Consider the following 11,280-nt stretch of genomic DNA (forward strand, 5'->3'; position numbering starts at 1 on the left):
TGAACTTATTTATTAGTTCTAGTGGATTTTTAGTGTATTCCTTAGGATTTGCAATATACAAGATTATGTTATCTGCAAATAGAGATAGTTTCATTTACTTCTTCATTTCCAATCTGGATGTCATTTTTTTTTTTTTTGCCAAAGACATGGTTAGAACCACCAGTACAAGGTTGAACAGAAGAGATATGGTTTGAGGGTACAAACTTACAACTCATAGATAAATAAGTCCTGGAGCTCTAATGCACATTATAATGAATATAGACAATAATTTTGTATTATAATCATCTAATTCGCTAAGAGATGAGATTTTAATTATTCCCACCACAAAAAAAAAAAAGGAAATGATAATTATGTGATGTGTTAAGTATTAGCTATTGCTCACAATGGAAATCATCTGATGTTAGTTGTGGGTTTTTCACAGATTGTCTTTCATGAGGTTGAGAAAGTTTTTCAATTTTTAGTTTGTTGAATGTTTTTATTGTTAAAGGATAGTGAATTTTATCAAAAACTTTCTCTGCATCTAATGTGGTGTTCGTATGAATTTTGTTCTTTAATCTATTGATGTAATGTCTTACATTAATTGATTTTTGGATGTTAACACAAACATAAATTCTACTTGGTTGTGGTGTATAATCCTTTTTATATGTCGCTGGATTCAATTTGCCAGTATTTTGTCCAAGATTTTGTTTCTATGTTCATAAGAGGTATTGGTCTTTAGTTTTCTTTACTTGCTATGTTTTTGTCTGATTTTGATGTCAGAATAATACTGGCACCATAAAATTAGTTAACAAGTGTTTCCTCCTCTTTTATTTTTTGGAAGAGTTTTTGAAAATTGCTACTAACACTTCTTTAAATATTTGGTAGCATTCATCAGTGAAGCCTTTTGATTCTGAGCTTTTCTTTGTAGGTAGTTTTATAATTACTAATTCAGTCTCTTTCCTTATTATCAGTCTATTCAGATATTTCTAGTTCCTCTTCTGTCAATTATGGTAGTTTATGTCTTTCTAGTAATTTGTTCATTTTATCTAAGTTATCTAATTTGTTGGCATACAGTTCTTCACAGTATACACTTATAATACTTTTTGAGAGAGGACAGTAATGTCCTCTCTTTTATTCCTGATTTTAGTAAATTGAGTCTTCACTCTTTTTCCTTGGTCAGCCTATTTAACTGATTTTCAATTTTCTTGATCTTTTCAAAAAACTGCCTTTTTGTTTCTTTGATTTTCCTTATTCTTTTTCTATTCTCTATTTTATTAATTTTCACTCTAATCTTTATTATTTCCTTCTAATGACTTTGGGTTTAGTTTGTTCTTTTCTAGTTTTTAAAGGTGAAAAGTTAGGTTGTGGATTTGAATCTTTCTTCTTTTTTAAACTTATTTTTAAAAATATATGAAAATTTTTCTTTCAATTACAGTTGACATGCAACATCATATTAGTTTCAGGTGTACAACATATTGATCAGACATTTATGTAACCTATAAAGTGATCATCCTGATAAATCTAGTACCTGTCTGACACCATACATAGTTATTACAATGTAATTTACTATATTCCTTATGCTATACCTTACATCCTCAAGACTATCTTGTAACTAACAATTTGCACTTATTACCCCTTCACTTTTTTCACACATCCTTCCCAAATCCCACCCATCTGGCAATCACCAGTTTTTTCTCTGTATCGATGAGTCTGTTTCATTTTGTTTGTTTATTTTGTTTTTTAGATTCCACATATAAATGAAATCATATAGTATTTATTTTTCTCCATCTGACTTATTTCACTTAATATAATAACCTCTAGGTTCATCTATGTTGCTGCAGATGGCAAAATTTCATTCTTTTTATGGATAAGTAATATTCCATTGTATATATGTACCATTTCTTCTTTATCTATTCATCTATTGATGGACATTTAGGTTGCTTCCATATCTTGGCTATTGTAAATAATGCTGCAATGAACATATGGATACATATGTCTTTTCAAGTGGATGTTTTGAGTTTCTTCAGATGAACACCCAGAAGTATGATTACTGGGTTCTTCTTTGTCTCTTGTTATAGCCTTTGTTTTAAAGTCTATATTGTCTGGTATAAGTATTGATACCCCAGCTTGTTTGTTTGTTTGTTTTCATTTTTATAAAATATCTTTTCCCATCCCCTCACTTTCAATCGGTGTGTGTCTTTCGATCTGAAGTGAATCTCTAGTAGGCGGCATACATAAGGATCTTGCTTTCTTACTTATTTATTCACATTTAAGCCACTTACATTTAAAGTAATTGTTGATAGATATGTAGTTATTGTCATTTTATTATTCATAGTTTAGATCTTTTCTTCTTTGTCATAGACATTTCCTTTAACATTCTTTGTAATCCTGGTTTTGTGTTGATGAACTCTTTTAGGTTTTCCTTGTCTCAAAAGCTCTTTATCTGTCCTTTGATTCTAAATGATAGCTTTGCTGGGTGGAGTAATCTTGGCTGTAGGTCCTTGCTTTTCATCACTTTGAATATTTTGTGCCAATCCCTTCTGGCCCACAAAGTTTCTACTGAGAAACCAGCTGACATCCTCATGGGGGTGTTCTTGTAGGTAAATACCTGCTTGTCTCTTGCTGCTTCTAGGATTCTGACTCTATCTTTGACCTTTGGCATTTACTTATGATGTGTCTTGGTGGGGGCCTCTTTGGGTTCATCTTGTTTGGGACTCTGAACTTCCTGGGCTTGTATGTCTTATTTCCTTTGCTAGGTTAGGGAAGTTTTCCATCATTACTTCTACAACTAGGTTTTCAATTCCTTGCTCTCTCTCTTCTCCTTCTGGTACCCCTATGATGTGAATGTTGGTATGCTTGATATTGTCCCAGAGATCTCTTAAACTATCCTCATTTTTTTAGATATTTTTTTCTTGTTGCTGTACTGTTTGGGTGTTTTCTGTTGCTGTCTCTTTCGAATCACTAATTCCATCCTCTGCTTCATATAATCTACTGTTGATTCCCTCAGATGCAGCGGTCTCCAATCTTTTTGGCACCAGGGACTGGCGGTCCTATGGGAATCTAATGCCTAATGATCTGAGATGGAGCTGAAGCGGCGATGCTAGCAGTGGGGAGCGCCTGCAAATACAGATGAAGCTTTGCTTGCTTGTCTGCCATTCATCTACTGCTGTGCAGCCTGTTCGGGACCCCGGCTCTAATGTATTCTTCATTTCAGTTATTGTAGTCTTCATTTCTAAATGGTTCTTTTTCATGTTTTCTATCTCCATTTTTATGTTTCCTGTCTCTTCGTCATAGTTCTCACTGAGATCATTAAGCATCTTTATAATCAGTGTTTTGAACTCCGCATCTGGTAGATTACTTGTCTCCATTTTGTTTATTTCATTTTCTGGAGTCTGTTCTGATCTTTTATTTAGGACATGTTTCTTTGTATCCTCATTTTGGCTGCCTCCCTGCGTCTGTTTCTATGTGTTGTGTAGAGCTGCTATGTCTCCTAGTTTTAGTAGAGTGGTCTTATACAATAGGTATCTCGTTGGGGCCCAGTGGCACAGACTCTATGGTCACCTGAGCTAGGTGCTCTAGATGTGTTCCTTGTGTGAATTGTGCATGCCTTTCTGTAGTAGTTAAGCCTCGATTGCTGTTGGAAGGCATTGACTCTTGAGCTGATATGACTATGAGGACTGGCCATGTCTACAGTGGAGGTGCTGTTGTGCAAGGACTGACCCTTTGGAGTAGGATTCACTTTATTGGGGCTCTGGTGCCTGTCAAGTTTGCCCTTTGGGTCTGTCATTTGTGGAGGTGGTTAGGTGGTGCTCTGGTGTGATCTGAAGCTGGTCACCAGGTATGTGGTTTCTAGGGCCTCTAAGGAGGGGCTCTGGTGCAGGCCAAGGACAGCTGCTGCCTGTGTCCTGCCCAGGATCACTTGATATGAGCTACAAAGTGATCTGCAGATGGTTGCTACTTGTGCTTATCTTGGAGGTGCCTGAGAGAAGCTAAGCTAAAACTGAGGCCTGATACCACTAGTGCTGGGCTTGGGGCTGCTTAGCAAGAGGTATGGGGCATGCGATTTGGGAACTTTTGAGAGATTTTAGGAAAGTCTACAGCATGAGCTCAGACAGGCCATTTGTATGGAAAAGCCACTGGAAGTGGCTAAGGTGGGCCCACAAGTTGGGTAGGGCAGGGTCTCAGGGAATCACCAGGGCAGGATGAAGGATGAATGGTGTTAGCTATGTTGATGAAGACTCAGATATGATATGGTGCAGACTAGGTGGTAGACAGGCTTAACAGAGGGACGTTGGCTTCTGCCAGCACTTCTGTCCCAGAGAAAGCTGCCCCTCCAGCCCTCACCCTGAAGCCAAACAATTCAGTTCCTCCTCATATGTCCCTGGCACCTTTTGAGCTGCTTCCCCAATGCTGGAGCTCAGAGTGAATGAGTCTGTCAGTGAGTAAGTTTGTGTGTGGACCCTTTAAGAGGAAAGCCTGTGACTCTAGCAGCCCTTTGCGTCATTCAGAGACAATCTCTAGTTTTCACAGTCAGAGGTATATGTCTTGGTAGTTTGACTCTTGTCAATATCCAATGCCCTTTTTGTCTAGTAATAATTTTTGTCTTCATATCTACATTGTCTAATATAAGTATAGATAATATATACTATATACTAGAATATAGCTTTCTTATGGTTGTTATTGTTGATGTATTTTTTTTCCACCCTTGGCTTTTAACCTGTTTGTGTCTTTGGATCTGAAGTGTGACTCCTCCAGTAGACAGCATACAAAGTAGTCCCCCCTTATCCATTGTTTCATTTTCCACGATTTCAGTTACCCTCGACCAATCATATTAAATGGAAAATTCCAGAAATAAACAATTCATAAGTTTTAAATTACACCTGGTTCTGAGTAGCATTCCACCCTGGATGTGAATCATCCCTTTGTCTGGTGTATCGCTGTATACACTACCTGTCCATTAGTCACTTAGTAGCCATCTTGGTTATCAGATCGACTGCTGTGGTATCACAGTGCTTGTGTTCAAGAAACCCTTATTTTATTTAATAATAGCTCCCAAACTCAAGAGTAATGATGATGACAATTCGGATATGCCAAACAGAAGCCATAAAGTGTGTGTGTGTGTGTGTGTGTGTGTGTGTGTGTGTGTGTATGTATAAGAAAAAACAGCGTATATAGGATTCAGTACTATCTGCGGTTTCAAGCATTCTTTGGGGATCTTGGAACATATCCCCCTTGGATAAGCGGGGATTGTTGTAATTTGATCTTTTTTTTTTAAATCCAGTCTGACATTCTCTGCCACTTGAATGGATGGTTTGACTCATTCACTTTTAATTTTGCTATCGATATAGTTGGATGTACATTATTATTTATCTTTTTTCTGTATAATCTCATGTCTTTTATATTCCTCTATTCCTCCTTTACTATTTGTTTTTGCATTAAGTGAATATTTTCTAGTGTAATGACTTAATACTTTTAATAATTTGTAAATCAATTTTAAGTTATTGTCTTGGTGGTTGCTCTAGGGTTTCTCATATATAGCTGAACTTACCAGAATCTGCTTTACATTTATAGTAACTTATTTCCAGTGAGATGTAGAAGTTCTATTCCCTCATTCCCATTTTACGCTATTATTGTTTTACATATTATATCTCTATATGTTACAAACCCAAACATACAGTGTTACTATATATAATTTTATGTTTAGTCAAGAAGCTGAGGATAAAAGAGACCAAGTACATATTTACAGAGTTTGTAACCTTTCTAGTTACTGTTTCTAGTTCCAGTGGATTTGAGTAACCAACTGGTATCATTTCCTTACTTCAATATAACTTGCTCCCATCAACCTTCTTTGTATTCTTATTGCCAAACATAATACATTTTTATATGTTACGGGCACAGCCATACAATTTTGCACATATTTTTAAATAAAATCACTTTTTTAATTAATTAAGAGGAGAAAGAAAACAAAATATGTGTTTATACTGTCTTTTATAGTTACCAAATTACCTTTACTGATGCCCTTTGTTTTTTCATGAAGATTTGAATTATCATCTGGGGTCACTTGCTTTCATCCTAAAGAACTCTCTTTAGTATCTCTTGCAAGGTGGTCCTGCTAAACCATATCCTGAGTCATAAAACAAAACTTAAGAAATTTAATAGAATTGAAATTTTCTCAGATTATAACAGAATTAAACCAGGAACCAATTCCAGAAAGATAACAACAACAACAACAACAAAACTTTCCAAGCTCTTAGAAATTCAGCAACAGATTTCCATATAATCCAGGGCTCAAAACAAAAAACCTGAAGGTAAACTAGAAAATATTTTGAACAAGTTAAAATGAAAATACAATATATCAGAATCTGTGGGGTGTAGCTAAAGCAATGATAAAAAGGAAAAGTCCTTTTCAAGTCTTTTGCCTGTTTTTCTACAGAGTTGTCTACATTTTTCTTAATTTGTAGGAATTCTGTGTATGTTTGGATAAAAGCAAGATCCACAATACATCTCAACTATTGACCCTTTGCATTTCCATATAAATATTATAATCAATGTGTCGATTTCTTAATAGAATTTTGATTGCTATTGCATTGAGTTCGTCTTTTTAAATTTTTTCTCAATATTTTGTTGTTTTTAGTATAAAATTATTTGATGTTATTTGAAATTATTGTAAATGGTATCTTAAAATTTTTTATTTCATATTTATTTGATGCTGGCATATAGACACACACTTGATTTTTAAAATATAAACCTTTTATCCTGTAGCTTTGCTAAATTTGCTTATTAATTCTAATAAGAATTAAGAAAGTTCCTTTTTATTAGTAATTTACAACAAGTATTTTTTTAAATCATGAATGAATGCTATATTTTTAAAGACTTTTTTCTGCATTCATCAAAATGATGATTATAGATTTTTTCTTTTTCTCTATATAGTGACTGTATTTATTGATTTTAGGATCTTAACTTTTATATCCTTAGAAAAAAGTCACTTGTTGCTGATGTATCCTTTGTATATAGCTCTTGATTTGTTTGTTAATAGTATATTTAGGAATTTTGCATCTATGCTTATGAGAGAGATTTTCATGTAATGTTTCCTTATTAAAATCCTTGTCAGATTTTGACAACAAGGTTATATTGGCTTCATAAAAAAAATTGGGATGTGTTCACTCTTTTTTTTATTCTCTGAAAGCATTTGAGAAGATTAGCTTTTTTTCTTCTTTAAATATTTAGAAGCATTCACTGGTATGACCATATAGTTCTTGGGGTCTTTGGGAAGATGCTTAATAAGGTGCGTCAATGTCTATAATAGATAACAGACTATTCGATATTTAGATAACAAAATATTTAGACTATGTGCTATTTATTCTTGTGTTACTTTTGGTTAATTTTGTTTCTTGAGCAATTTATCATTTCAGACAAGTTGCCAAATTAATTGGCCTAAAATTTTATTCATTATATTCTGATATTTTTTCACAATTATAAGATGTATAGTAATGTGGGCTTCTTCATTCCCATGTTGATGATTGGTGTTTTCTCTCTTTTTTTTTTTCTTGGTTAATCATGCTTGAGGTATGTGTATTTTATTATTCTTTAAAAAAACAGCTTTTCTCTTTACCGATCTTTTTCTACTGTATGCTAGATTTTTATTTCATCAATTCTTAGTCTTATCTTTATTATTTCATCATTCTACTTTCTTTGGTATTTATTTGCAGTTCTTTTTCTAGCTTTGTGAGATGGAAGCGTAGGTTATTGGCTTTTAGCTTTCATTCTTTTTAATATATACATCTAAGGCTACATATATATAAATAGCACATATATATATACATATACATATATATTTTTAAAACATTGCTTGATTGCATGAAATGTTGCATGCTCATTTTCATTTAGTTAAAATATTTTCATTGTGATTTACTCTTTGACCCATTAGTTATTTCAAAATATGTTGCTTACTTTCCAAGCAGTTGAAAATTTTAGTCATCTTTGGGTTATGGATTGCTAACTCACTTTTACTGTGGTGAGAGAACATACTCTGAATGATTTAAATCCTTTGAAATTTGTTTAGCCTTGCTTTATGACTCAGTATATGGTCAACTTTGGTAAATACCACATTTGCAGTTTAAAAGAATACATATTCTGTTACTGTTGGGTAAAATAAATAAATATATATATATATATTATACCATTTATATTGTATCGTATCATATATTTATATGTATACAAAGAAAGAGTTGTTTGTTAATTTTGTTATTTAGATCTTCTATCTTCTTACTGATATTTTGTTTCCTTGTTCTATCAACTATTGAAATAGGTATGTTCAAACTTCTTACCGTGGTTGTGGATATGTATATTTTCCCCTTTAGTTCCATCAATTTTTGCATATAGCATTAGAATTTGTTAAATTTTCTTCATCTATTGATTCTCTTATTGCTATGAAACATTCTCTCTCTCTAATCATGCTTTGTCTGAAATTAGTACAGCTTATATGGGCTTTCTTGTGGTTAGTGTTTGCAGGATATATTTTTTTTCCATTCTTTTACTTTCAATTTTTATTTAAAGTGTATCTTTTGTAAGCTATATGTAATTGAGTCTTATTCTTATCCAGTCTAACAATTTTGATCTTTTGATTGGTGTATTTAGTCTATTCATTTTTTAAAACATTGTATTGAGATATAATTCATACCCACACTTTTCATCCCTCTAAAGTGTATAGTTCAATGGCTTTTAGTATTCACAGAATTGTACGACCATTACCACAATCAATTTTGAACACTTTTATCACTAGTCCACTCATTTTTAATGAAATTAGAAATATATTCGGGTTTTTAACTCTTACATTTTAAAAAATTTGATTCACCTTTTTTTATGTTGCCTTCTTTTTCCTTTTTTGCTTTCTTTTAATCTTTTGTTATTGTTATTCAGATTTTCCCTTCTATCAGCTTGGTTGGTTGTACATTCCCTTGTTATTCTTTTAGTGGTTACATTAGAGATTAAATAGTCATCCTTGACTTATTGCAGCCTAATACAAATTATTTCTTTTCCGCTTTCCAAATAATGTAATTCTAAAGGTTTTTAACTCCATTTATACTTCCATTTTGCATTATTGTGTCCATGCTTTAAAAAAAGAAAAAAAGGACATTAATCAATAAACGTAACTCAAATACTAGCTTTGAGTATGGCTGGAACCAAGAGCTTAAATTAAAAATAAACAGCTCAACGTGTATCATCTCTGCTTCCTTGTGTTCTGGATTCATTTCAGATAGGCCATCCCACTGTTATATTAAACCTTGGAATCTTAAGGCTTAAAACCTGCTGCTTAACAACCCCAATGGAAAGAGAGTGCCTTTGTCACAATAATTTCAGGTAAAATTTCAGAGTTGGTGCTTGCTGACTCTTATGGGTTCATCTTTAGTCACATACCCCTCACTTAACCAATCAATCATCATGGTATTTTATCAGCCAGGTCTGTATCATATGTCCAATCCTGAACTTAGAGATTGGGATCAATCCTATCTAACTCTCTGATGTTGTCATGCATTTTAATTTTATATGTATATTTTAAACCCTACTAAGCATTACTATTATTGTTTTGTGCAATCACATTGATCTCTTTTTACCCACATATTTACTTGTCCATTGCTCTTCATTCCTTCCTGCATTTTTTAGTATCTATCTGCGATTATTTCCCTTCTGCCTGCCTGAAGAATTCCCTTTAGTGCAGTCTTGTTTACTATAAATTCACTCAGATTTTGTTTGTTTGACATATCCCTATAACACCTTTATTTTTTAAGGATATTTTCACTGGTTCTGGACTTCTACTTTTGAAATAGTTTTCTTTCACACTCCAATAATGCCATTCCATTGTGTTCTGGCTTCTGTTGTTTCTGTTGAGAAGTCAGTTTGTTTTTTTTAAATGAAATTTTTTTTTGCAAAATATATAATTAAAACAGCATGATGTTTATACTTTTCATGCACTACCACTTTGGAACTGACACTTTTCCCTCAAATATGTTGTTGTTTATAAATGCGCTCAATGTTTGATATCTGTATTTTTAAAGTATAATATAGAATATTGTTTTGGCATTCTATGGCAATATAGTTCCATTTATAGAAATTTGAATTTACAAATCTATTTTTTAAGTTCTTCAAAATAAAACTCTTTACATATATACCTCTAAATGCACTGTTTTGTGTGTGTTTATATTATTCAGTTTTTTCTTAGATGTCTTCTTCTGACCTCAGACTTCATTTGTCTAAAAGCAGCATCATCCACCATTTATTCTCAACTTTTCACATTACAACTCATCCAGTCACCTAGGATAATCTTGGAATGCTTCCCTTCTTCCATCTATTTATATTTATCAAAGAATAAAGGAAGCAAGCATCATAATTGGATCAGGAGAGATGCTTATGCTTCAATTATTTATTTTAAAATGGACTATGTAATAAAGCAAACTTAAGGTAAGATGTGAACATAAAGCCATATTTCTAATAGCTTTCTTGATAATTAGGAAAACTTTTGCCTGAATTTTTGTCACATCTGATTAGAGTTTCTCACTCTTCACCTTCAAATAGAGATGAAGAAGTATTTATACAGAGAGAGTGAGAAACGCCTGCTCTGCCATTTTCTTTGTGTTTGCATTGTTAGCATTCACTTCAACTCATGGATTCTTTGCAAAGCTCTTCTGATACCATTTGTCTATTACATTAGAATTGACTTAGCTAAAATTAGATAATATTACAAATAAATTAGTTTAACCCTCCACAGTAAATTGCAAAACTAAAAATCCAAGAAATGTTGGAGAGCACCACTGGCAAACCATTTGCTTTGTGGAATTCTCCCTCTTACCCAAGAATCTTTCAGACCTTTGTATGACGCTCTGATATATGGATCCAGGGAAGGTACTGATGTCAATTTACATATTAAACATTAGTGAAGCTGACTTTTAATTTTTTCTTGGATTAAAAAAAACTATAGATAGACGTTTTAGTATTTTCTTACAGTACCCAATGGAGCATCTTGTATCTTCCCTGGTTAGATACAACTCATTTGGGGCATCATTACTATCCACTGTGCTGTAATGATTACCCTTAAATAGAGAAGAACCTTACCCCAGACAGAGAAATTGACAGTCTGCATTCATCTTCCCCTTTCCTATATCAACCATAAAGATCTCAGTATGGAGAAGAGGGAAGAGAGAGCAAGAAAGAAGGATCCCCCATACTCCGCTCTAGACCCAAGTTGGGAACTCTTTCTTGCTCTGAGAGAAGTGGGCTTTGAATGAAATCAAAGCCTAAAGCTTA

This window comes from Pteropus alecto, unplaced genomic scaffold (genome assembly GCF_000325575.1).
Source record: "Pteropus alecto unplaced genomic scaffold, ASM32557v1 scaffold19, whole genome shotgun sequence".
Classification (NCBI taxonomy): domain Eukaryota; kingdom Metazoa; phylum Chordata; class Mammalia; order Chiroptera; family Pteropodidae; genus Pteropus; species Pteropus alecto.